Source organism: Chironomus tepperi, unplaced genomic scaffold (assembly GCF_022539635.2).
Source record: "Chironomus tepperi strain 1889 unplaced genomic scaffold, CSIRO-AGI_Ctep_v1 contig_177, whole genome shotgun sequence".
In the NCBI taxonomy this organism is placed as follows: domain Eukaryota; kingdom Metazoa; phylum Arthropoda; class Insecta; order Diptera; family Chironomidae; genus Chironomus; species Chironomus tepperi.
This window is the reverse complement of record NW_027226299.1, coordinates 432,316-459,971: the sequence shown is the minus strand read 5'-3', so window position 1 is coordinate 459,971 and position 27,656 is coordinate 432,316. Positions and strand designations below refer to the sequence as shown.

General features: G+C 31.6%; 1 long non-coding RNA gene and 1 other non-coding gene across 2 annotated transcripts; one reads left to right on the top strand and one right to left on the bottom strand.

Annotated features, from left to right (window-relative positions):
• Nucleotide 1: 1 nt before the first annotated feature.
• On the bottom strand, nt 2-615 carry LOC139089424 (uncharacterized). The gene is made up of 2 exons (XR_011544297.1): nt 441-615; nt 2-367 (listed from the first exon to the last, which is right to left on the bottom strand). It is a non-coding gene; the product is annotated as an uncharacterized lncRNA (long non-coding RNA).
• A 24,666-nt stretch (nt 616-25,281) lies between these two features.
• On the top strand, nt 25,282-25,368 carry TRNASTOP-UCA (transfer RNA opal suppressor (anticodon UCA)). The gene has a single exon. It is a non-coding gene; the product is annotated as a tRNA-Sec (tRNA).
• The last annotated feature ends 2,288 nt before the right edge of the window (nt 25,369-27,656 follow it).

The window sequence follows — 27,656 nt, the reverse complement described above, 5'->3', positions numbered from 1 at the left end:
ATTGATGTAAAGTAAGTGATAAAATGTCACTTTAATTGAAAAAAATTTTCATACTCCAATGCGAATTGAAAGAGTCATGCAATATTCACTACTTCTTATACTCAAAACGGCTCCTATTAACTCGATGCTTAATTTAGCCACATTTCATCATCATCATCATCATCTTATGTTCATATTTGTATGATACCGGAAGGAAATTGTTTAAAGTCGTTTTTATAAATGAAACAAATAAACAAAGCAACAGCAGCAGCAAGCAGAAGTTGTAAAATTAAATTTTTTATTCATCTTTTGATGGAATTTTTGAAAGCTGAAAAGAAGAAAAGACAGAACGCACAGGCGGGCGAAGAATCGAAAGCGATAGTGTGGCCTAATGTAAATAAGATGTATTGTAATAGAATATTGAGTCTTTTCTAAACATAAATAGAATTTTTAATACTCACATATTAACACAAGATGTAATTAAGACGTCGAACCTTCCTGTTTATGAATTCTTTGGAGTCAAATTTAGGATTTTGGTTGAAATGATGACGCAGTGTTTACTATGATGAATTTTGGAATTTTGCAGATTAATATTGTAAAAAAATGCAACGGTTTTGTAAAATTCAAATAATGAAATTTGAGTTTTGAGAAGTTCTTTACTGTTTTGTAAAATTTAAAAGTTGCAAATTTTCAGACGAACTGCAAGTGAAATTTAACGGCATTGAAAAATTTGAATGTTGCAAACTTAAAATTTTACAAAACTGCTAAGACAATTCAAATTTTACAAAACCGTTAAAAGAAATCAAATTTTACAAAACGGTTAAAAATCAAAATTTCCAGAATTTTAAAGAACAATGAAATTCTCAACTATCTTAAATATAATATTTTAGGAACTGACAAACATCCGATCATGAATGTTTTTCTTAAAACAGACATTCAAGTTAAATAAGAAATAATTGTTCTGCGTTATTAATAAAATTCAGCACCTCGTGATGTCTCAAAATACAACAATAAAACAGTTTTAAACTAAATGGATCAATTCTCATACTTAACGATATAATGGTGACGAAATGATGCACGACATGTGTAGCTGAATAAATTATTATCAAAACAGACAAAAAACAAACGCGAGGGTGTCAAAAGTCACATAAAAGCTCATCAGCTCATGAGTGAAAATAAATTTATTAATTGGATAATTTGATATAATTGCAGGATGCTTGTGAGAGTGTGTCTTTATCATTGCTTGATTTATTGGTACCGGAATGAGTCAATTTATGGCAAACGACTTGGAGTTTTTAATGAACATTCAGTCACAGCTAAGCGTTTGATTATTGTCTCCAAAAATATTTTTTAAAAGTATAATTGGAATGATGGAAAGTTTTTACTTTTTAGCTGCTATTTTGCAGTTGGATGCTTGGTTTTGTGATGAGTTTGTCTGGATTGCTGAAAAATTTGAAGTAACGTTCGTCAAATTTTTGAATTTTAAATTCTTACAAAACGGCTAAATTTGAATTTTGCAATGCTGTTAAATTTGAATTTTACAAATCCGTTGAATTCGAATTTTACAAAACCGTTAATTTTGTATATTAAATGTCAAAATATTTGGTCATATAATCATCATAAATGCACTCATACCATCCATCAAATAATGATTCCTTCACTTATTATATTAAAATCATTATCATCTTCACGTTATACTTTTAACGCCATTAAATTAACAAGTCGGCGTGACATTTTAAAACTATCATATTTGAAGATGACGATGAAAATTATTTGGCAAGTGTCTTGTCTCTCACTTCACCTGTTTTAATATTCGGTCTCTTGTTCAAGTGTCGAAAATTTATCTTTTGTGAATGATAATAATTAGTTGAATTTCATACATCAGCCTTCCATTCTGCAAACACGTTCGTGTTCTTTAAACAATATTTTATAAGACATTAGAATTGAAGGAATAAAACATCTTTACCATCCGCAAATGACGTGAGTTCCTCGAACAACTCTAATGACAGGCTATCTTATTGAATAATAAACAATTTTTTTGTGGCCATCAGCTGGTTACAATTAGGATGCAAAGAATAAGAAAATGAAAAATTTTCAAACTACCAATGCGTAACCATTTACTGATCATCAATGTAAGGAAGAATAAAGATGAAAAATTGCATACCCAGCAGTAAGGAAAAATACAAAATTTACAGCAAAAAAAATGTGTTCATATAATATTATTATAAGCATGAATACCGATGAACACATCACGATAATTTATCAAAAACATATTAATAATAACATCGTATTTAAGGGCAAGTTAAAAACTTTAATGGATATGATGGAGTACTTTTTGGTATTTCTTTATTCTTTTTTGGGTAACAAGTACACCTTTTGCACGGTTATTATTGATTCTTGTAAGGTGAATTGGATGCAATTATGAATGAATTTTGCTGTGGCTTTGGGATGGAATTAACTTGGAATTGTTAGCTTACTGGAATATAATCCGAAATTGATGGAATTTAATCCGAAATTTACTGGAAGATAATGCGAATTTACCGGAAGATAATGCGAATTTACCGGAAGATAATGCGAATGTACCGGAAGATAATGCGAATTTACCGGAAGATAATGCGAATATACTGGAAGATAATCCGAATTTACTGGAAGATAATCCGAATCTATTTGAAAATAACCTAAAAATTTGATAATTCGAATTTCCAACTTAAAACATGATCAAGGAACAAGTCAACACAGCTCTATTCAGCTAACAAATTTTGAATTATTGCCACATAAATTTCAATTTTATGTCAAATTTAATACAACATATAAAAGTGTCATTTTATGTGATCAGGAACAAAACTTTTCACTTTTTTTAATTTATAGCATCCACAAATTGAGTATAGTCAACTTTTCAAATTAATGAACATCCAAAATCGTCTATGTCTATGTCCTCATCTGTCAGTAATCCATAAATTTTGCTTCTATTTCCGTCTGATGCAAATGACCAATTCCTTAATATTTTTATTATGTCTGGTGTCTTTGTAAATTTTATTTTTTATGCCTTTTTCACTTTATCATGATGATGATGATCGCACAAGCTGGCAACAGTTAGACGAATATTGGAAAATTTATTGTGACAATGTCATAGAATTTTACTTTTTTTCAGTAAAATCCATTAAATTGTCTCGTTTCCTTGAAGACTTTTTCTTCATTTAAATAAAGATGTTTTTAAATTTATTAATTTGAACTTAATTCTTTCACATTTCTGCTCCACATCTCATGTGTTTTGACTTCATAAACATGAAAAAGATAAATTTTCTTGCATGCAGTAGCTGAAACATGATTCCTACTTAAATATCCGCGAGATTTTTTTATTTTATTTTTCATTTGATGATGAGATATTTAGAAATTTTTTTTATAGCTTTTCATTTTTCCTCGACCGAGATTAAAAAACATTCCACACCTGTTTCTCACTCCGAGCAAACTAGAGAAATATCTTGTGAACGTATGCATGTTGTTTATAATCTGACGATGAAAAAGTGACGAGACATAAAGCATTTTCATCTAAGACGTGCGTTAATTAAGTGGAAAATAATTTTAAAATAAATACAGTCGAGATTTTCTATCGGCGGCAGTAACCCTTAATGCATTTCTTCATTCCTTCATATTATAAATAGCAATAACAAGATAAATTTCCATAAGGTGTCATGCCATATACCTCAAATTGACGGGACGTGCCGTTCTTTCAACATTGAATATTAACCGCAATCGTGATAAACAACAAAAAATATGAATGAAAAATTACTGCGTGAATGTTTTAATGTTTTCCTTTCTGATCTTGTTAAATTGGTGGAAGTTGATGTTTAAATTTAGGAAGGGTTGAAGATCTCTCAGGAATTTCTCATGAGAAACATCTTTTTCAAGTATTTTTATTACGGCAATCGCTATGAAAATGAATAAAAAGATGCTTAAACTAGGAAAAATGTAAAGAATTTCAACTTTGAATTTTAACGGTTTTGTAGAATTTGAATTTTAATGATCTTGTAGAATTTGAATTTAACGAACTTTTGGAATTTGAATTTAACGATCTTGTAGAATTTGAACTTAAACGGTTTTGAAGAATTTGAGTTTGAACGCAATTTGTAGAATTTGAATATTAACGATATTGTAGAATTTGAATTTTAACAGTCGTGTTGAATCTTGAACGGTTTTGTAAGATTTGAATTTTGTAAATTATCAATTGAAAATGGTCAATTTGTTCTGGAAAAAATCAACAAGCTACATAAAACAGCACATTGGCTAAGCCAATTACATCTAATACTTACAAACTGCTTCTTCTGCCTTTTTTGAAATCTGTGATTTATTCTCATTAACCCATTCCAAGTTCCGATAGATCCATAAATCATATCTTATGAAGCTTCTGCGACTGTTTAAATTGGATAATAAATAGCACGCGCAAACCAAATTTATTTATTACAGTATAATTAATTGCAATTATATGACACATATCTTTCTCAATTTCACTTCCAGCAGATTCAATTTGTTGAATAAATGTACATTTCTCTGTAACCTCAGCCAGTCTCAACTGTCATGTTTCTCTTTCAACTTCGTAATTCATTTCTTACTTAAAGACCATGCTGTACGTATGTGAATGTATGTGCTTATAAATAAATAATTTGTAGATTTTCCTCGTGATTAATTTTGTTGCAAATTAAAATAATTTTTCAAATTTCTCTCACGAGAATGCTGAGGAACAGACACTGTCAACAGTTGGATGTTGAAAAAAAAAATTGTTTACAAAATAAATAAATAAATCATGGCTTGCTGCAATCACATTGCTAGGAAAATTTATTAATTTCACCTTTTGCTCTGACTTCTTTTTTTTACGGACGCGATGAACTCTCGTGTCACATAGCATTAATGAAATTGATCTTTAATTTAAATTTATGTGGATATGGAAGGAAATCTTATTCCATATGTATCAGATGATGTAAGAAGCAGACGCACATGATATGTATGTATGTACAGCACATAAAATAATTTTGAACAAATATGACAAAATAGCTCTCTTCCCTTTATCCACTTGCTTCCTCAATTAAATGCCTGTTTATCCCTCATGGCATTAACTTTCATGTCGGTTCAAGATGTGTTATTAATATTTAATGGCTTAAATATGTAACATAAACCATGCGTAGGGGCATAACATTCATGAACATAAAATACAACATACCATTCGACCTGAACTCTTTTAGATATGACTGTAAATATGATGTGATGAGTAATAAATAGAAATGGAAGTAGAAAAGAGAAAAATATTAAAAGCCATTAATTGAAATATGGAGATGAGACTTAAGGATATCCATATGTAGTTTGTAAATTGTTTGTCTATGACTGCACGTGTAGAACATTCCCAAAGATTTGTTGTTGTACATGAATAAAACATACAATGGACATTTGAGAATGCCTTGTTGTTGTCGGCTAGTTCTTCTGGATCTAATAAATATGAATGAAATTGAGTATTTGCGGAAGAGATGAGAATGTTCTTCCTAGAAGTTGCTGATATTGGATCAGAGGGTAATTTGGATGAGATGGGTTCTGTAACTTGTAGTTGTTCCTAGCTTGCAGCCACACAAGAATTAAATTAATGCTCCAAGTTCCACAAATCGACATTCCATTAATGAATCTCAGTAGAACAGTGTTGCCCAACCTTTTTTGTGTCACGGCACACCTTGATGTTAAGCCACGACTGAAGTCGCACACAGTGAGTCATGACAGTTCCTAAAAACACAATTTTGTGCCGCGGCACACAGTTTAGACAGCACTGCACTAGTAAAACATGAAAATCCATAAAATTATTTTTTATTTCTCATCATGCAGTCATTCATTCATTTAAAATAGAGAAATTAAACAAGAGTTGGATGTGAAAGGGTGTTAAAAAATCCATTCATGCTTCATATGGAATGAAAAACCAAAAATAGACTAACTCAAGTGCATTTATGAGGAAAACATATTCATCCTAATGTCGCTTTTGAATGTGTAGCACCGCGACATAGAAAACATAACATTTCCGTTGGATGTGCCGTGAAAAACAGGAAATAATTCAAAAGGAAACTAATTTTAGATTGTGATAAATTTTAATTTCACCGTCTAATTTTAAAGGAGTTTCTGGTAAAAGAATTTCACTATGTGCGTATGTTGTCTGTGTCTGGTTAGCACGAGACGTGAATTCCGTTATTTATAAGGAGATGAAAAATTAACGGGAAAATGAAAATATTATTATTCAGCCACAATTGCTGGTTTTGTACAAAATTTCCTTTGAAAATCAGCATACAGCTACAAAAACTGTTCATCATGGGATTGCACAAAAAACTGGGCAGTAAGAGATCAGAATTAAATATTGTTTTATGATGGGAATCATTAATTTTTTTATATGCTGTATTAATGATGTATTTTGATAAATCACTTTATAGCCTTCGGTCGCAAGGCACCGATCGTGATTTCGCACATATATATGTATATCTTCTTTTTCGCAGAAGGTTCTTAATGGACGAAGGTCTAGTTATGGTCTTCTCAAATACGAATGCATTCAAGCTTATAATTATTTTATTATATGTGCTTCTCTCTCCTTAGTAGATCAAAAATTCATCAAAATTCATAGGCGGTACAGAATTATTTTTTCAGCATGATTTTTCTTGATAACACATGCTTTGTAGATTCATCAAGGATTATGAGCTGATTTTATGCTATTAAGGGATTTTCTGTAACTTTCAAGGGTACTCCCATTCCTAAATCTCAATTTTGAGTTTGCACCCACATTGCATGACTTGGCAAAAAATTGCATCTGCCTTCATAATTATGGAATCTAGTAAAACACCTTGCGTTTAAGGATGTTGAATTAGTTTGGCTCTTTGTTAAGTCATTGCGGAATATTTGATTGAGGAAGCAGATTACATCAGATATTAAGTTGTTTTCTAGATTTACAATTTTATCCTGAATGACACAATGCAGCCGTCATGGATCAAAATCAATCGTCACGTGACTTCAGGCCAACATCGCAAATCGGTTGATTGATCTAAAATCTGACAACAAGAAGGTTTGTTTCTAGATGCAGGATGTCACGCCATTTTGTTTGATCTATAATCTGGTAGGAAATCAGAGTCACGCCGATTAGAGGTTCCTGGATTGCTTAGCTCTTATAATTAAAGAGACTCTTAAGATTGCTGGGTCCGGAGATGATAGGTAGGAAACCTTACCATGGCTATCCTGATTATGGGGATGCCACCCTTCAGATAGACTAGTTTGAATAGACTTCTAATCTTTTCTTTCAATTTTATATCCCAGCATCGAACTCTGGATCGTCTGCGGTTCATTTAGTGGTAACAGGGAATATGTACCACAACGTGGGTATGTACCAGACATTTGGTCACTTTAGGAATCAAACATCGGCTTCCCCACTTCCCTCTCAGTATTTCAGTACAAGTATCCAATCCTAGTCCATCTTGACCATCATTTCATTTCATTTTTAAATCAGAAATGGATTATTAATGATTGCATATGTGAAACAAACAATAAATTGCATTTTAAGGAACACAGCACCAAAAAAAAAAAACAGCATCATTTTCCCTTGAAATCAAAAAAGAGAACACAACAGTAAAAATAATAAAATTGTCGATAATTTGTCTCGATGAAGACTCTTTATGGACGTGGACTATGATATGCTTTCCTTGTGCTGTTGCTTCTCGTATTACCTGAGAATTAAATAATTTCCATCGAATCATAAAAAATTACATATTATTTTGTTAGATATTAAATCTATTAAGAGATGCTCGGCTACCGTATTCCGTACCACATTCCATTTCGTCTGAACTTTTTTTTTATTGCCTTTAGAAAGAGAATTGATTAGGATTTAATGGACCTTCTCTAATATTCCAAACCATGTGATCTTCCTTTGTTCCATTAATTAAATTATTGTGATGGATTTCTAGAACTTTTTCAGGTTTTGGATGGAATATGCCGAAAGGTATTTTAATTCTTGAATTGATTCACTAATTAATTCATATATCTCAAAAGAGGTAGCAAATATGTTGATGTGCTGTTATTAAAAGTTATTTATTATGGGAATAAAATCATCAAGCTTCTTGTAGATTGACGAATGAAACCTCGACGTCTGATCTTTATAGCACATATGAATATTCATAACTCTTTATGTCCAAATCAAACTGATTTTGACTCCTAACAAAATTAATTAATTCCAAATGGCAATTTTTGGTTCCACATGATTACATTTTGATCATTATTGGTCATCAATTGTCGGAATCGCTTTGAGATGTCGGTCATCTTTGAGTCTATATGGAGCATACTCACTGCTTTATTAATTATTTCAACTTTTTAAGGTAAATCTTCTTTACGTCTTATTTCTATATATGTGATGTTGTTGCTGATAAAATCAGTAATATTTTAGCATATCTGATGGGGAACTATCTGAACAGAAGCACGTATATAGCAGATGGTGAATTACTTGTTTGATTTTGGATTGGATTAGATTCCCGATCAGCATATTATGAAATGTTGCAACCACGATGACGAGGATACAATGTAAAATTAGAATCATGTGGCACTTAATCTGCTAATTTTGAAGGTTTAGCTTATTTGGATGCTAAGCAGGCTGCGCCTCTTTATCATGATTGCAAAATTTCACTGCCGATCGGCACAAATCATTCATGGTAACCAAGAGGCGTCCAAGTGGCAAATTTCATGTTAATTGCCATTTGAATGCCATATGGCCGCCATCTAACTGCCATGAAAAAACTTGTGCTGATCGGGATGGTTTAAATTGTAAATCATTGAGTTTGGTAGGTAGAATTGGTATTTCTTGACTGGTAACTAAGTGCTGACTTATCATGTTCTGTAAGTAGTCATTCACATAGCCACTTACTCTGCTGACCATACAATTCTGACAGATTGACTGCTAGTTTCGAGAATTTGGAATTTGTCATCTCGAACGAGAATCACAATTCATATTTCACCAGAACAATTCCCATTTACAGCTCAAACACAAACCACACATGCATAAAAAATATAGACAAATGAGTCATCTGACTGAACAAAATTAATTGCGGATGTGGGTTATCAAATAAAAACTATATTAATTTAAAGAAAAAAATAGAAAAACCAAAGCAACATTAAATGTGAATTAAAAGCTAAATGCAGCCGCGACATAAAAATACAAAAACATCTGTTGTATCTGCTTGTCATTTGAATATTCATCAGCTTATTGAATTTGAATATGAAGAGTTAAAAAAATTCCCAAAAATCAATAAAACAACATCCAAGAATATTTATTAAAAAAATATCAAAAATAGCCTAAAGTCATCAAAATGGAAATAGAAGGAGAAACAACAGCAACAGCATATGTCTTTGTCGTTAGAGTTGATTTTATTAATTGCTTGATGAGAATAATTTCGTGACTTTTCGACTGTAATTTGAATGTATTTTATGAATATTTGTAGGTGGCAAACTAACTAAGTAGCTTATTGATGGCGATGAGTATTTTCATTCAAATGCTTAAATACTACCAGCTGTTGCCTTAATTTTTGTGGTTTTTAATTCTCTCAAATGTATTATTTTTATTTTGTTTCTCAGCAATCACGTCTCAAATTTCTAAAAGAATTTGTTATTTTGGCATGAATTGCTGTAGCTTTAATATATTGAATGTGAGGAATCATTTTAATACACAAATATCAGCAGGAGCACCATGTTTTGATTGCCAAGGTTCGAGAATAGACGATGATAATTGAGGCAAGTAAATAGCAGCCGACACTTAATTGCTTTCTCGGAATGTGGCCCGACTTTTTTTGTATACTCAATCTCTCGATAATTTATGCAAATTTTTCTCATCGTTTAACTTCTACAATAACCCAAATGTCATGTCGCAGCTAACAAAAAAAATTCCTACAACAAATTTGTGTCTTTAGGCAAGAATTTTATTTCATTTTTTTTTTGTGTATGTCTAACATGCTGATGATATTTTTAGCGAATGTTTGCGGAGGAGATGCGGTTTGATGTTCACTTTGCTGCTTTTGGTGACTAGGTGAGTTGCTCTTAAGGATTCTCTAGTCTATAAGGAGCTAGATTAGGCTGGAATTTAGAGAAATTATCAATTTCTGAATTATTGTTTGTGGATCAGTTCCTGGATTGAATATATTGAAAATAATGATAAAGTCTCTAATATCCTTAACTGACGCAAGGCTTCAAAGGACAGTGCCAGCTTCAAACATTCTTCGTGTGCTCCACAGCCAAGGGAGTAAGCAGAGCTCAAAGCCTACTAGATTTTTGTATAGAAATGATGGCTGAAGTCTAGATCGAGTCAAATTCGAGCTCTAAGAGTAAATCCTGAGAGTAACGTCAATTAATAAGCTCAGCCTGAATCATCTATGTGCCATATGGAACTCTTGCTGATATCCAAGATTGAATGGTTGATTTTCTATCAGGATAATCAAGCATCGCAGTGTCACTGGCTAACCACTTTGATTTCCAGTATATCTTGTAGTTACCCTAGTTAGCTCATAGTCCATGTCTGAAAATCACATCCAAAAATCCCCATTCCTCAAGAAACATCCTCAATTCATCCCCAAAATGCACCTTATCCACCCATCCATCATGCAATCTCAACCAAACTTTTTCCTATACACTCATCTCTATTAAAATACATGGAAGCCAAGGAGGAAAGCATATTGCCAGATTGCACTTAATCTCAATTGACTTAAACTTTTATAATGTGATGGCGACGGCAGTCAGTTCACAACGTTCCCACACAATTTTTTATTTTCCTTCCATTTCTTCTTAATCTCATCTCTCGAAACTATTTTACTGCTGTTGTTGGCTGCTGATGTTTCCCTCGAATTCAGCAGTTAAGTATGAAGAGAAAAATTATTGATAATGAAAAATCAATCGAAATACAGTAGAATAATGATTGAAGCATGAATTGCTGACGGCAAAGATATCTTAGTGAAGACAAGCAAAATTGAAATGGCAATGGGAAATGTTCCCAGCTTCTGATGTCTGCATGGCGGGTAGAAAAAGGGATAAAAAAGAGATTTTCCTTTACTTGAAGATCACGATCATGTCCTCCACACGATCATCATCATAATCATCCAGCAACAATACGTACACATAATAAAATGAGCGTCTCTTTTCAAGTGTGGGAAAATATATGTGGATATGATGAATGTTAATGTTATTATCATAATGATAATTTATAGTTAAAACATGGTTGGAATTGCTGGCGGCTGATGCACGATGAAAAATAATTTTTTTTTTGGCGAAGTCAGCTAATGCAAATGCAACAATTTATGATAGAGAATTTGGTCCATAAATATATATAAAAAATGCTTATCGCGTGCTGAAAATTGTCGACTGTCAGTCAATCAACCAATGAAACATCAAATCAAATGGAATTTTCGCTAGATTTATCATCACACAATGGATCAAATGATATTTAAATTGATGCACACAGCAATTTTAATTCATTCTGATTGTTATCAAATTTTCATTCCTTTATTGTATTTTCATAATATCATCATTATGCATGCATGCGAGTGTGCAATTTTTGGTTATTAATTATGACAAAATAAGTATAGATGATTGTTGAACAGACGAGATAAAATAAAACAAAAATTGGATGGGCAAGTGAGAGAGACATTGGTGGTTTTGTGGATATTTTGTTATGTTAGAAAAATATTTTTGTCTTAAGACTTGTTGCGGAACGGAAACAACTGATGGGTCATAAATTATAAATTTTTTTTATGCTCTTATATTTTTATTTTATATGATAAACTATCGAGTTCCGGCAAAAACAATCTGCAAAACTATATATTTATTATGACTTAAAAATATTTAGCACAAGTTTTTTGTTGGATATGAGCGGTAATTTATACGAATTGGATAGTGTTTGAATGGAATTGAATTAATTTGATTAGTTTTTGATCTTAAAGTTATTGTTTTGAATTTGAAGTTCAATCTTTGAACTTTAAGTGACTTTTTATCCTGCATATTACTTTAAAGTTCAAATTTTGATCCTTTGATTCAGTTTTTTAGTTCATATTTTGAATTTCAACTTTGATTTTTCACAGTAAAAGTTCAATTTTTGATCAAAATGTTCAATTTTTGAACAAAACATTCAATTTTTGAACAAAACATTCATTTTTTGAATAAAACATTCAACTTTTGAACAAAACATTCAATTTTTAAATAAAACATTCAATTTTTAAGCAAAAGCTTCAATTTTTGAACTTAAAGTTTGATGCTTCAAATCAAATTTTGAGCGTTTTGTTCAATTTTTGAATACAAAGTTCTGTTTTTTGAACTTCAAATTTAGATTTTAGACTTAAATTTTAGTTTTTGAATGAAAACTACATTTATATAATCTGTAATCAAACCAGATCAAACTGAATTTAAAGTTCAATATTTCAAATTTAGAAACAAAAAATGCGCATCCTAATCATCCCTAAAAGTGAAATATCCAACGAATTATTCTTATTTCCAGTCAATAATTATAGTCAATTAACCTGTGGTTTTTAAGAATTTGTTCAAATAAATTTCAACTTAATTGAATATCCTATCAATAAACATTAATTATATCCAATTTATCAAGACTCATGATATCCTTAAAACTGTTATTTTTTTGCCTTAGATGCACATTTTTTATTGAATTTTTAATGTTCCATTAAAATGTTTAAAAAAATTATTCCAACTTGTTGATTCCTCAAATGTTTTTATCGCAAGTCATAAAAAATACATTTTAATCATCATCATTTGAAAACAAATAACACATGCCATCGATGCAGTTTCTGTCAGTGCAATTGCATTTTATATATTCTCATTATAGGCACAAGGTGTTGATGAATGATTAAGATGTTTATTTCACATTTTACAGATAACAAAATTTATTTAATGTCGTGCACATTTTTCATGTTCAAGACCGCAAAAACAGTCAAGTCTAACCACACAAAATGAGAACTAAATGAGCTTGCAGAAAATAAAAAAAAATAAAAATTTTAATTAATTTGCATTAATTTAGTGGCATTTCGGCATCATATTAAGCATTAAGGAACGATGCAAATAAAATACATGTAATGAGATACAAGATGGAAAGAAGTTGCTGCATTTTTGCAAAGATCCATGCCATGAAATCAAATAAACATGTAAATGCTCTCCATATGCTTAACCCTGAATCTTTGTTCTCGTTTATACTTTAGATATACATTTGAAAATTAAGCAATTAAAGGCAGAAAGATTTTGTTGGAACTGATAAGGAACGACAACAACATGAAATTTTTTATATTCTTTCTCATCTTTTAGAGACATGAAGGAATAATGCTGAAGCGACAATTCTAAAATGTTGTAAAATATTTAAAGACCATGAAAATCCTTTCTGGAAATGCACTCCACTTGGTGTGACTTATCGCGTTTGTAAGATCTCAAAAAAATTATTTTATTTTTTTAAAGTATCTCATTTAGAATTTCTTTTTATGTTTCTCTGCTTTATATACTTTTTTTGGATATACCATGTGAAGCAGCAAAAGAAGGAAGACAAGAAGAAGCTCACAAAAATGTGTAAATGCATTATTCAAGGCGCTTCTTAATTTTTCTTCTTCTCCTTTCTCTCAGACTCGAATGTTGTGAAAGAAATGACATTTTGTTTGGCTTTTTAAGAGCATTAAAATTATTATTATTATTTTTTTTTAAAGCTATAATGAGTATGTAAAAAGGTTGTCAGAGGACATTTTTAACAATTCATCAGAAATTGCACTTGAAATTCTCCAAAAATGGAAATAAAAGTCATCTTTTTTTTTGCAGGTTGACGGATGTTCTTGCAGGTTCAAAATTATGACTGGCACGTTGATGAATTAACTTTGGCAAGTTTTATGGACTTACTTTCTTTTAATAATCGTATAGCTTTAAGACGTGAGATCATGAATGTCAGCTGTAAACATTTTTAATTGGGCGGGATGTTCAGGAGGGCTGGAAGTTCAGTATCTGGTCTTACTCTCACTTTGTCAGATATGTCTACATATGTGGACTTATGTCTAAGTTCATCTTTCACAATACTCAACGGTTTTCTAAAATTTAAAATTTAACGGTTTTCAAAAATTCAAAATTTCACAAATTTTTTGAGAATTTTTGAAAAATAAAAGTCCGTTGAAAATTTGAAGGCTTTTAAATGTTCAAAAACAACATATTTCTGGTATCTTCATTCAAAATCCACAATGGCTTATCATTTTTGACACTTTACACTCCAATTCAGCTTATTTGTAGTGGTTCATCAATGCATGATACCATAAAACACGTGTAATTTGAGGAACATATTAAATTAAGAATAGATTGACACTTTATGCGCACAGGAGACCTAAAATCTCAGTCAATTCGTGAAAAATTCTACGTATCAGTCTACGTGTCAACAAATTATCATGAAAAGCAATCAAAATTTAACCCCTTAGTGACAAAAGACCAATTGACTGGATCCCAAAATAAATCTTCAATATTCTCATCTCCATCTCCATAGCAAATCAGACACTCGAAATAAACAATGAGAAATTCTTTTAAGAAGAATTCAGCACAGAAAAAGAGTACAGCATGAGAGGCAATTGTGTATGTATAATTTGAAAGAATCAGTTCCCTGCCGTGAACAGGCGCCTCTCTAATACCCAAAAAAGAACTTCGATCTGTTTCACATTTATTTACTTTTTTTATGAATATTATGCCCAATAAAATCCCTCAACACGTAAATGTGAGGAATAAGGAACGAACAAGAAGAAGAGATGCAGTATATGACGATAATTTTACAGGCTTTAAAAAAGGAAAGGAAAGAATAAAGTTTCGTTAATTATTGACTTTAAAAATTCCAATTCTTTCTCCAGCGATGAAAATAAACAAACTCGAGGATGATCATTTCATTGTTGATGTTTATGTGCCATCAACAGAGTGTTCAACAGATGGATATTTAACAGAAAGTCCTTTTTTAACATATCCAGTTGAAATTTGAGACTTTTTTACGGTTTCAAAGCGGTTTATTGGAATTTCATGTTTAATTTCTGTAAAGAAGTTTGAACTGTTGGTCGATTGGGCAATTTGTGGGATATTTAAGGATTATTGCGCATTTATGGCTTTTAACTTTCGATAAAATCTGCTTAAAAGTTAGAAATTTTAAGTTGAAATTATAACGGTTTTGTCACATTTGAAATTTAACGGTTTTCAAAAATTCAAAGTTTTGGAAATTTTCTCCAAAAATTTTGAATTTTAAATAACCGTTAAAAAGATTAAGGCTTTCAAATGCTCAAAAACCATAAAAATACCCAACATGCCGCATCAATTTTGACACTTTACACTCCAATTCAGCTAAGTTGACGAAGGTCATCATGGAAAATACCATCGATGATGATCAACACTCATCAGCAACCATTAAAAAAGTGAAACATCTTTCTGGACGATTGACTGCATATTGCAAAATGTTAGAAAATTGCATACACAAAATAGATCGTAAACATAAATGCAATCCAATTGTAATTTAGGAATCGGCAAAAATTGAGAAGAATGTGGGAAAATTTTCTGTTCCATGTAATTTTTGTGCTTTCCATGACAGCCAACGGGCACAAATTTATGCGATCGCTATGCATCATTTTTTTACACAATACAATTGGCTGCGATATGCATGCACTGGCAAATTAAATGTTTTGTGCTTCTTGAATTTTTTTTTCATCATAAGGAATGCTTTGATGAGTCATCAAGTGCTCTTCATCATCTCTTTTACCTTTTATAATATTTTTTTTTTTGCGATACTGATCAAATAGCACAGCATTGTGTCTGCTTGCCGACTTCCAAAATTGAATAATTTCTTGGAATTTTGTGTGCAGAAAACAAAAAGAGCACTCAACAAACTTTTTGTTCCTTTTTTTTAATTTCGAAGAAAAAGGTCGAAAAAGCAAAAAAACAGCAACAGCAACGGCAACGGCAAAAGAAGAGATACATCTCGAGAGTAATAGAATAAATAAACGCAAAAAATCATCCATATGTTGAGAGGCCGAATGGGGCAATTTGGGATAGAGTATAGAAGGAAACAGAGATCATATGGACTCATGTGTATGTATATCTGTTACTGCCGACATCGACGACAATTTATTCCTAGAATAACTTTTTTTTCGGATCTGGTAAATGTGTTTAACAGCCGCATGCCCTTAACTCATTAGCAAATAGATAATTTTCATTTCTATATTTTTTTATGTGCCAACATTTCCCTTTTCAAGTGCTCCATATGTTTTGGAACTTGATTTTTTTACTGAATTTCCTGTTGTGACCTTTTTTTTAGAAACAAAAAAATATCAAAAAAGACTAAAAATTTATGCAAAATGATGTTGTAGCATGTTGTAGCATGCATGTTCAACTACTAAGAATTCCTAGAAAAAATTTTCATATGTGGACCTCCCGTTTTGCCACTAACATGTGTGTTAGATGTGGATAAATGCAATCCCAAAAATTATGAGACAACTAACTATCCATGAATACACAAGATATATATCATTTTATAAAATATATCCTATGCCATCTCTTTATGACAGATGTGTGGCTTTATCTTCTCTCGTTTTTGGAGCTACTTCAAAAAATTATACTTTTTATCGTCTCTTATTCTGATTCATGGATACATTTATTTGCAATGGGATGTATTTTATAACGTCTATGGGGTTATGGACTTATGATGTCTAGGAGAGCAATGGTCTATGTTTTGGCAAGACGAAGTATGAATTTCTAGATAGCTCTTAGGACATGGCAACCTTAAGGTATGATCACTCCTCTGACTCTATACAGATCAATTGCGGTACATGGACTCCTACAAATGGCACTTAAAGCTGACTCTATCCCTAGACTACTTCTGCCAATTTCCAATATCATGTGTAACACAGTCTTTATCATAGCTTCCTTGCAACAGTTCTTAGATCGTCCACGTGCTAATCTTCAACTACAGCTCATAATTTCAACATTTTACTTCTCTACATCGGACATCATAACCCTGCATAATCATCTTAAAACAGCCACCCAGTTCCCTCACTTATGGCCATCCCCTTAACACACAATAGGATTAGCAACAGCACATGAAACTGAGTGACTTTATAGGAAATGTTAAAAAAAATATTTTAACTTTATTCATGTTATTATTTTAATTTATCCTTTTATGATATTAAAATTTGCTGAAAGGTATGTAAAACAATAAACTTTTTGACAATACAACATGTGCACTTAGCACATTGAAGCTTGTTGTTTATTTCAATTTTTTACTTCCTTTTGGATATTACATATTTTATTATTGAACATGGGTAGGCAAAATTGGAATTTATATTTAAATAGTCTTATGTAATATGCAATTTTTGGGAATGGTTTGAAGGATGTCAGGAAAATATTTTTTTGGGGATGAAGAGGATTTGTGATATTTTTGGGGAATTTTAAAGGGGGAGTCTATGGTTTGGAATTTTTGTGAAAAGGTTACTTTGATTGAAAATTTGAATTTTTTAATTTAATATTGAAAATTTAGATGAACTAGGAAATTGGAAATTGAATCAATCAACATTAAGGTAAGCATTTTCTTGAATTTTTAGGTATATTACCCCCTTCAGAAATCTAGAAAATCTTCTATTTTTACCAAGAAATTCAATAAAATTCATCCCAAAACTTTCCTAAAATCAAATAGAATTTTAATCGTACCTTGAACACCTTTAAAGGATGCAACAAATCGATTGCATCTGACAACGATTCTACATAACTCCTTTAAGGACTTATTTCGAGAAAGAAATCCAATTTCACCTTTTTCAAATTTGCTTGATTAAAGGTTTACAAAGTAATAAAAAGGCTACATCACCTGGTGTATCCAATAAATTTTTTTCCCCAAAAAAATGTCTTGTGACTATTTTTCAATCCACAGTTGCATAACACCGTTCATTAAAATCATCTCGTTTATTATTTCCATCACATTCAACCGTGAAAAAGGCAGTTCTTTTATTACATTGAAATCTGATCGTCCTTGCATGCAGACACAAATAAGAAGATACAATGATACGACCCAATTCTGTATCTTAGTCCTTAATACTCATACAATCTCATTCCTATACAATATCTCGTGTTGTGTAAGGATGGAAAGGAACAAGTGTGCATCCTAAAATAATAAATTATATTCGAATGAATAGAAGTAAGAGAAATAAAGGAGATAGAGAAGTCGATTTGAACAACAATAGGTAAGAGAAATGATATGGTCAGGTCTCTCTCTTTGTTCTCTTGTGTTATGCATAGTACGTGATGGGATCGTACTTAAATGATGTCTATTATTATGAGGAATGGCTTAATATATCCATTTGTAGTATTTTTTATTCAAGAATATCGTTTGTGAGCTTTTTGAGTATCTAAACCTGAGAATAGCAAAGCCTACTTCCACGTGGAAGTTGAAAAATTCCAAAATCTAATTTATATCATCCACAATCATCCCCTTAAGACATTCAGCTTTTTCTGAATGTTATGAGTAACTAAACCTAAGAATAGCAAGACCCAGTTACACATGGAAGTTGAAAAAACCTAAAAAATGTCATTATCAACCTTCACATCATTCACAATCATCCCACAAGACATGCAGCCTTTTTTATTCCCTCTCTTGATTTCTATAGAAAGAAATTTCACGTGAATTGATAGCGTCGAAGGTCTGTGAGAAATAAAATATAATAAAAGAAGTTGTAAAGAAATTGCGTCTATTGCCTTTTGTCTCTATCTTTGCATCACATCTATCTTCAAAAACACAACACAAACTTTTTTTTTGTTAGAAATATCAAGATGGAATGTGAAAAGGCAATAAAATGTTAAACGCAATATTTTAAATGCTTACACCTGCCCATTCATCCGCAAGTATTTGAAAATGACTAAATTTGATAATTATGCTAAAACGCAGTTGCTCTTTCTTGTGTGCCACAAAAAATATCCGCATGTTTTTCTCGTCGTCATCACTTCAAATTACAAGGTGGTGTTGCTCTAATAACTATGCTTGCTTAGAGACTTAAGGACGTGTTGAGCTTGAGGCATAAAGATTTGAAATATTTGAAAATTTGTGCAACCGTAGCCTTCTTTTGGGACATTAGAATTTGGTATATTGTAGATAACTAAGGATACTAAGATACTAAGGATGCAGAGACTTATTGCTATGTCAGAGGATTCAATGTTCATAAATAAATTGAACTAAGCATGGAACTAATTTGGAAAGAGTTAGTTGCTTAGTTAATATCCTGATCGGCACAATATAGTTGCTAGGCTACTAGTTTGTTGTCGTTGAAGAGATACTAAGAAGGCATGGCGATATGTTTACGTCATTATTTGTTTACTATAGTCTTCCTATATCTCTACTTGGAAATAGTTACACAAACTATTAAATTGCTGAGGTTATACAGTGATGTCATTCTATTAAGTCTCAACTAAGATCGGCAGAATAGGATGAGGTTGGATTGGCCACGATTATATAGGACAAAGCGGATGAAATGGATCTAATCATCTTCAATTTCGAGGAACTAAACTAGAAAGAAACAATAAAATTGAAAATTGGACATACAGATCAATTGTGATCCATGACCTTCCTCAGATGTCACCTAAAGCTGGCTTCTGTCTGCCAACTTCCAATACCAAGTCCAATACCATATCCATCGTCAGCTTCCTTCCAAACCTCGATTGTCGTTCACATAACCAATTTTTCCTCAACCAAACTTAAACAAGAGTGCCAAATCCCCGAATCTAAAAGTCAACAAGAAGCAGCAAGAACGAAAAACAATTTAGAAAACGAAGAAGCAATAGACACTAACCAACAAGACAACACGGTGGCAGCCAGCAATTTTTTTAATTTATAAACATGAACATAAACTTACATACCTTTTCATTTGCTGCTTGTCAAAAGACTCAATGTGAGCTTAGAAGAAACTCCTCGAAAAATTAAATGAGAAGTATGAAGGAAAGCGATGTATGTATAGCACATGTTACTCTTGACCATCAAATAATAATAAAATATACTCAAAAACATGAGTGGAATAAATAACAAGCATACATTGACCAACTCTCATGACTACTCGTAAAAGACACAATATTTTTAATTGTATCATGCTGAACGAGAAAAAAGGCACACATCGCGTCGCCAAAAATATAAAAAAAATTTTTATATTCACTCCTTAATGTGCCAATGATCATCATCTAAACAGATGACTTGAAAAAATTTGCATAATTTCAATTTTTTTTAATTTCTTTTTCATTCATGAGTTGTGTCTTTTATTTCCTTCGATAAAATTAAAATTTATTATGGACATAAATATCGTAGATCTCTTCTGTTTCAACTTTAAATGATCGGAAGGATGACTGCTGTTGTCTTACTTTAATAGTTTAAGGCACACAAAAAAAAATATTTAGCAAATTACGTTTTTTCTCAATTTTATTGGATGTAAAACAAAAATCTCATGAGGGGCTGTTCACTTGTTACGTAACGCAAATCTCCACCCTACCTCTAAGGCTCAGAATCCCAGCTTACCTTCTCCTCTATGGCTTTTACCCACTTTAAGGCTAATTGTTTGAGACGTAACAAAATCTCGACCTCCTCGCCTCCTAAGAGCGTTACGTACTAAGTGAATGACCCCTTATTAAGCTCAGAGCGCCCCTTGGGGGAAGATGGGAAAGACATCTGATTCAAGCAATAGAAATTGAATGGCAATTTCATTGTTAATATTTGAAAAAAGTTCCTTTTTCTGTAACGCAGAGGTGGGCAACCTATGTGCCATGAACCGTATGCTGTGTGCGGGTTCGGTCGAGGCTTACTACCAAGTGTGCCGTGAAAAATAATATAGGCTTCCCACCACTTACTCACTTCGTACATCAACTGTGATCCATGGCCTCCCTCAGATGTTGCCTAAATCTGGCTCTATTGCTAACTCCGTCTTCAAATTGCCAATTCCAAATGCAATACTGTCTCTATCGATAGCTTCCTTCAAGGAGTTCTTTGTTCTTTAGTTGCCCTCCACTTCTGTAACCTAATAAACGAACAATCCCCAAGTTTACAAGACTAAAACACATAAAATGTCTTTGAAATTAAGCACAAAAGTCATTATCAGTGTACATTTTTACAATAGCTTGTTAATTGATTAATGATGATATAAATCAAGTTTCAAAATAAAATAAAAAAAATTTGTATGTTTTTTAAAAGGTTAATTAGTTGTTATGAGCTTAGGAACTTGGGAAACTTTATTTATATATATTTTTTGCAGTATTGCAGTCGTAAAATTAATAAGCAAGCAAGATTGTTAGGGATTTACTTTTTTGTGTGAATTTTAGTGATGATTATTGCAGTTTTTTGTAGGGTAAATTTGTGTATTTTTGAATTTTGTGAAGGAACTGGGATTTAAAGGTTGTTAGTTTGGGGAAGCTAGCGATAGAATCAGCTTTAGGTGTCATTTGAGGGAAGGGTAGCATTAGAATCTCAGTTTTGAGTCTCTTAGAGATCAATTGGATGAGTTGAGAGCTAATCGAGGACAAAGAAGGTCGAGGCTTTGTTTGCAGTTAGATGACTCACAACTCTCTAAATTGGGGAGTTGGAGAGGCTGTCGATCTGAACATCGAGTCATTGTACAGAATGTTTAAGTTAGAAAGGTTGACCACTACTGATCTATGACAATGATTCTCATGGCAAGTCTAGTAATCCAGAAGAAGCTATTATTAATCAGTTGAATTACGACTTCAGTTTCCTTAATAAACCATAAATGAACCACTAAAACTTAATAATTCAAAATTTAAAATCTACAATATCCAAAATTGCCAAATCCCCAAGTCATCCAATAAATACTCAAATGACATTCCTACCCACATCTTTATTGACTCAAATATTAAGAGGATTTTATTAATAAATTCAAGTCAATTTGTCATCATATTATGAATTATATGCATTTATTACACAGCTGACCAATAAATCATTTCCAATTTTTTATGTCACTAAGGATGTTAATATACTTAATATTGCTAAATTTCTAATATTTTTGAGAATTTGCATAAAATTTCTAATTTTATAATCAATTAAGTTATTTGATTGTTTTATATCTAGCACATCATGGACATGCAAATTTTTCATACCTGACACTTCCTCGTCGGCAAAATTTTTTAATTCGCAATCATGAATTTTGGCTTTTTATGACTAATTTGCCATTAAAAATTAATTGGTATCAAGTCGAGATGTTATGCATATATTATGAGACAAAGATTTGGTGCCGAGGATATTTTGGAGAATTTTCGACAAATTCTTGACATTTCCAATAAAAAATCGGCGAAACTCAATCACATTACCGAAATCACACGCTATAAAAGTCAGGCTGACTCGAGACGATCAAAGTTCAATTAAGAAAAAATTAATTTTTATATCCTTCCAATTCCCAGCCTTAATATGCTTAGATTTTATAGTCCTGCATATCATAAAACTCTTATTTTTAAGATTTGTCCTACTTATGACTTGAAGACATTATCATATTAAAATCACCATCAAATTCGATAGTTATGTTCTGGACAATAAAATTCTTAATAACGTCCACGCGAAGCGCTAAATTATTCAAAAGAGAAACACGATCATATTATTTTTATTAAATAAACATTTGGGGAATTCATTAGAATAAGAAGAAGTAAAGCATAGAGGTCATCCACAAGTGATGTGTATCACACAGCCTTGAGTGGAGGAGCAAGGAAGAGAATTTCGTTTTCTGATGTCGAATAATGTTTGTGCTCAATAATGTTTGATGATCCTTTCTCAGATTGCTACATATTGAAATGTTGCTACTATGGCGACGAGACAACACTTACACTTAAAACCAATTGGGTTCTACTAAGTTTGTTCGGAACCGAACTACTTCTGAGATTCTAGGTTAATGAGGACACTTGACACAAAATAGCCCTATTAGGATTCGAACCAATGTCATACGATTTTCAGTCACATGTTCCTACCACTAAGCTACCAAGGAGCTGTTAAAGAACGTGGCACAAAGCACATTAAAGCCTTATTTCCCAATTCATTGATTCGACAGACCCTGCTCAGTGTTTCACTCTCTATTTCCATGGTTAGCTACCCAAGACGGGGCTTTTATTAACCTTATAAATACTAATATTCATAGGTAAGGATTCTAAAGCTCTAGATTAGTGCAAGTCAAGACCAAAGTGGATCAGCAGTCAAAAGAATCCAATTTCCAATAAATATCATTTATAAACGTCCCCAAAAGCATGCAAGCGAATTTTTTTTTCAGACATACTATTTTTACAATCGAAAACTTAATATTCATCCACAAATTGTATTTATGATAAGAAGCTGTCCAAACAAATTACCATTTACATTCTAAATCTCATGATGATCTTCATTAGAGTTTAAGTTAATAAAAGAAGTTATGAGAATAATAGATTGTTTACGGCGCCATAGTTCATAGCCACAGACTCTGTATAACAAAAGATTCTGATTTAAAAAATGGATCTTCATGCTCTTTTATGGTTGATTTCTTTAATACACAAAACGTTCGCACTTGTGTAGTATTCACACTTTACAAAAGATCAGCAGGTTCTTGAAAAAAAAATCTTTTGATTCTTTTTACTTCTCCTTCCTCTTCTTCTATTATTGTACAATTGTCGGGTCATCCAGACGGATAGAAAACAAAAAAAAAAGTAATTCATTTTTATGTCTTTCCATTTTTTTCACCTCCATCAAAGATTAAATTTGATGAATTTGAGCAATTTCGGAACAGTTGGAAAGGCCGAAAGATTATTTTTTGCAACAATCAACAAATGTATCGTAGCCGACGATCGTCGCCAAAAATGAGAGACAGAAAAAAATCATAAAAAGACTATTTATGTGTCATTGATTGTAAAATTAATAGACAAGAGGATTAAAATCAAGCATCGTCCTCATCTATCGGCTGTATAAGTGTCATCGAATGTGTTAAAAGCTGATAGAAGTAGCTGGAATGATGAAATATGTAATAAATAAAGTTAATTATTTCTTGTTTTGAACAAATATCTGAAAGACTAATTCTTTCTGATTTATTAAATGAACTGTAAACAGTCTTCTTGCTGCTGAATTTAAAAAAGGGCTCAGATGTGAAAATGAAATTCATTTATGAGTTCAAAATGAGTTATTGGGAAAGTTGTGTAGACTATTGAGGATTCAGCGCATTTGAATGTGATGGAAATCAGCCTACTTAGATTTTAAATGACATTCAAAAAGTAACGGTTTTCAAAAATTCAAAAAAAAAATCATGTTCGAAAATTCAAAAATAACGGTTTTCAAAATTTTAAAAAGCAACAATTTTCAAAAATTCCAAAAGTAACGGTTTTTAAAAATTCAAATAAGCAATATCTTCTTGGGATTCAAATTGAATTGATTTGAATGAACCTTATAATTAGAGTTAATTTACAATAATCAAGTAACCATTTAAAATTCTCAATAAATAGCCAATAACACACAATTTCGCAGAACAACACCTTCCAAATAAGCAGCAAACAGACAACCAAACAAATTAAAATCAATCCAACACTCTCCTTTAACCCATCGTCGTACTAATATAAAAAAACGGAAAGATAAACCCATCAAAGGAAAAAAGAGAGAAAAAAAAGCAAGTGGAAGGGGCGCGAAAGAAGAATAAATATTCACTTTTTTTAACATAAAGCAGAGCTGCTGCTTTACATCCAATGTCTGGTGTTTCTTTTGTACATTTTCATATATACACAACACTCATAAATCAATTTGAGACTAGAGCGACTACATTGTTGGATCTACATGCATATACATAGTTATAGTCATGTCAGCAGACATAAATAAATATTAAGCATTCTAATGGGGCATTTTTTTTATGTTGAAAGGCATGTTATGATATTCCAGTTTCACTATGAAACGTGATGACGATGATGATCTTTTTGATAAATTTTTATGATGAAATGTTCCTTCTATGCCCATGTAAATATGCTTATAATAAGATTGATGTGAAGCCTATGTGGTGTATTTGGAAATGAAAAATTTTATTAATGAACGACATTAAGGCATTAAGAGGCTTAGTAGTTAAGTCATGTATGTCTATGAGCATGCTGAATGTCATTAGACTTTGAGGGCAATTAAATACTTGTGACTATATATGGACAAACAAATCTTAAATATTAATAATTAAAATAATTCAAAAAATAACGGAAATTTCAAATTTGAATTTTTCTACAATTCAAATTAAGCTTCTGCCAATCTAAGCAATCGCTCAGCTGATCTATGATGGTTCATGGTGCAAGCTTCAAACTTGTAGGTGATGAAAGTCACAGCAGTTCGATTCTGCCTGCTGAGCGAAAGGTCGCGAGTTCAATTCCAACTCTCATCTGACAAAATGTCTCTAAAATCCTCAAAACCACACTTTTTTAGTGAAAATCATCAAAAAAGTATGAAATCTCAATTTTTTCTCATGCTCGATATGTCTCGAACTTTCGATCCATACAACGTGTTTGTATGGAGAGTTGCTATTCGCATATAAAATTGTACTGGAAAATGCTTAATGTGTTTTTGCGAAACGCAAACTGACTCAACTTACATTATGACATACCACGTTATTCTTTACCAGGAGAACATGAAGCAGAAGAGCTTGTTGCTATTTTTTCTATGTTATACAGCATTAAGGTACTATTTTGATGTTATTGGCTATTAAATTTATTGATTATGGAAATTGATTTTCTTAAAATTAAATGTTTAAGCTATACTTTAGTGTTCATTCCTTTTTTTTATTCCAACATTGTCATTATGAATCATTAAAGTTTCTGTCTGAAGACATGATAAGTATCTAATTTTCTGCAAAATGTGTCTATCAACCTCTTTAAAGTTAAAGTTCCAAAAAATATCTCATTTAATGTTATAAAACTGCATTCACGAAATAATAGACATTAAAGGCACAATAAACTCTCGGAAATATCTCATAATGCAGTCATAAGAAGAAAATATGCTTGGAAATTTCCGCGAAATCTCATCAAAAAGCATAAACCTTCATAATTTTCTATATCATTTTATTTAAACGGAAATTTTATTTAAACAAAAAAAAGGTAGATGGAGAAAATTATACACCATTCATAAATGGAACTTTATACAATCAAAGGAATGTGGAATTTTATCATCTTGATCCATTGCTGCCCCTTTTTATTTTGGGATTTTTTTTTTGTTTTCCTTCGTTTTCATTAATTTATTGTTTTAGAGAAACTCGTAATGAGGTCGTGGTTATTGAGGTGTTGGATATAAGCGCATTCTGATATTCAGTTGTGCTGTATTTTGATTTTTGAGGAATAAATGAGTTTTGAGACTTTTTTGACTGAATTGTTAATTTTGAGTTTCAACGGTTTAGTAAATTTTGAATTTTTAACGATTTTGTAAATTTTAAATTTTTCGACAGTTTTGTAAAATTTGAATATTTTAACGAATTTTATCAATTTTTTAAATTTTGAATTTTTACCGGTTTTGTGAACTTGAGATTACTCAAAAACCAATTTTTTAATTCAGCCACTAAACAGCACCCAAACCAAAACCATTTAATCCCTCATTCTTCCCTAAAAAATCGCTAAAAGACCAAAAAAATCTGTAACATTCATCGAGATATCTCTCAGGCGCATCTTTAAAAGGCACACACTCATATCTATAATTATATTCGGAAGAGATTGAAGCATAGAAGTTAAAACAAAAACAAAAAATCATCCCTTTTTGTGTTTCATATAAAATTTCCCACAGTTCATGCCGGCATCACATATAAGAGATTTTATGTCAGGATAATGTCTAACTAATGCAGTGTTAAAGCACTTGATGTTTAATTATTTGATTGAAAACACAAAAATTTAAAAATTTTTCATCTACAAAGTGCTTCATTTGTTCTTCAAGTGGTTGTGAGAAATTCTTTTCAATAATATGCAGCAACAGCCGCATTAGCTTATTAAACCAAAACATCTGGAAATGATATTTAGGAGGCTTTGTCAATGTTAAAAAGTTACGCAGAGAATTTTAATGAATTAAGTAGATTCTGGATGTCGTATATCTGCAGGAATTATCTACTAATTGAAATTTATATGAATATGCTGTTCTTTTCACATATGTTGAATTAAAAATTTAGACGACTTGGATGTTGATTCACATGATAGTCTACAATCTTTCATCTTTTTTTCATACTCTTTGTGGATACATATGCATAAATCTGAATGAAATACATAAAATTAAGAGCTAATTTGTTCATTGTTGAAAGCTGGAATATGCTTATCAAGTGCTGGATAGTATTTGGATGTTTAATTTTGGATCTGGTGATTTGGATGGATAGATGAATTATAGTTGGAGTTTATTTAGATTTTGGAGAGATTTGGAGACTTTTTGACTCTAAAATGACTGTATTGCTGCATGATCAAGTGTCATATGATGCGAATCTATGCTTTTTCTTGATTTGAAGCCTTTACGAGCCCTTTAAATCATATATTAGTTGCTCAGTTAGCTAACAATGTGTCAAAAAGGATAAACTAGTTTATAGACTACCTTATAGACCAAAAAAGTAGTTTCAAGTCTATCTAAAGTATCAAGTACAATCAGGAATATGTCAAATGATGTGTAAGCTGCTGGA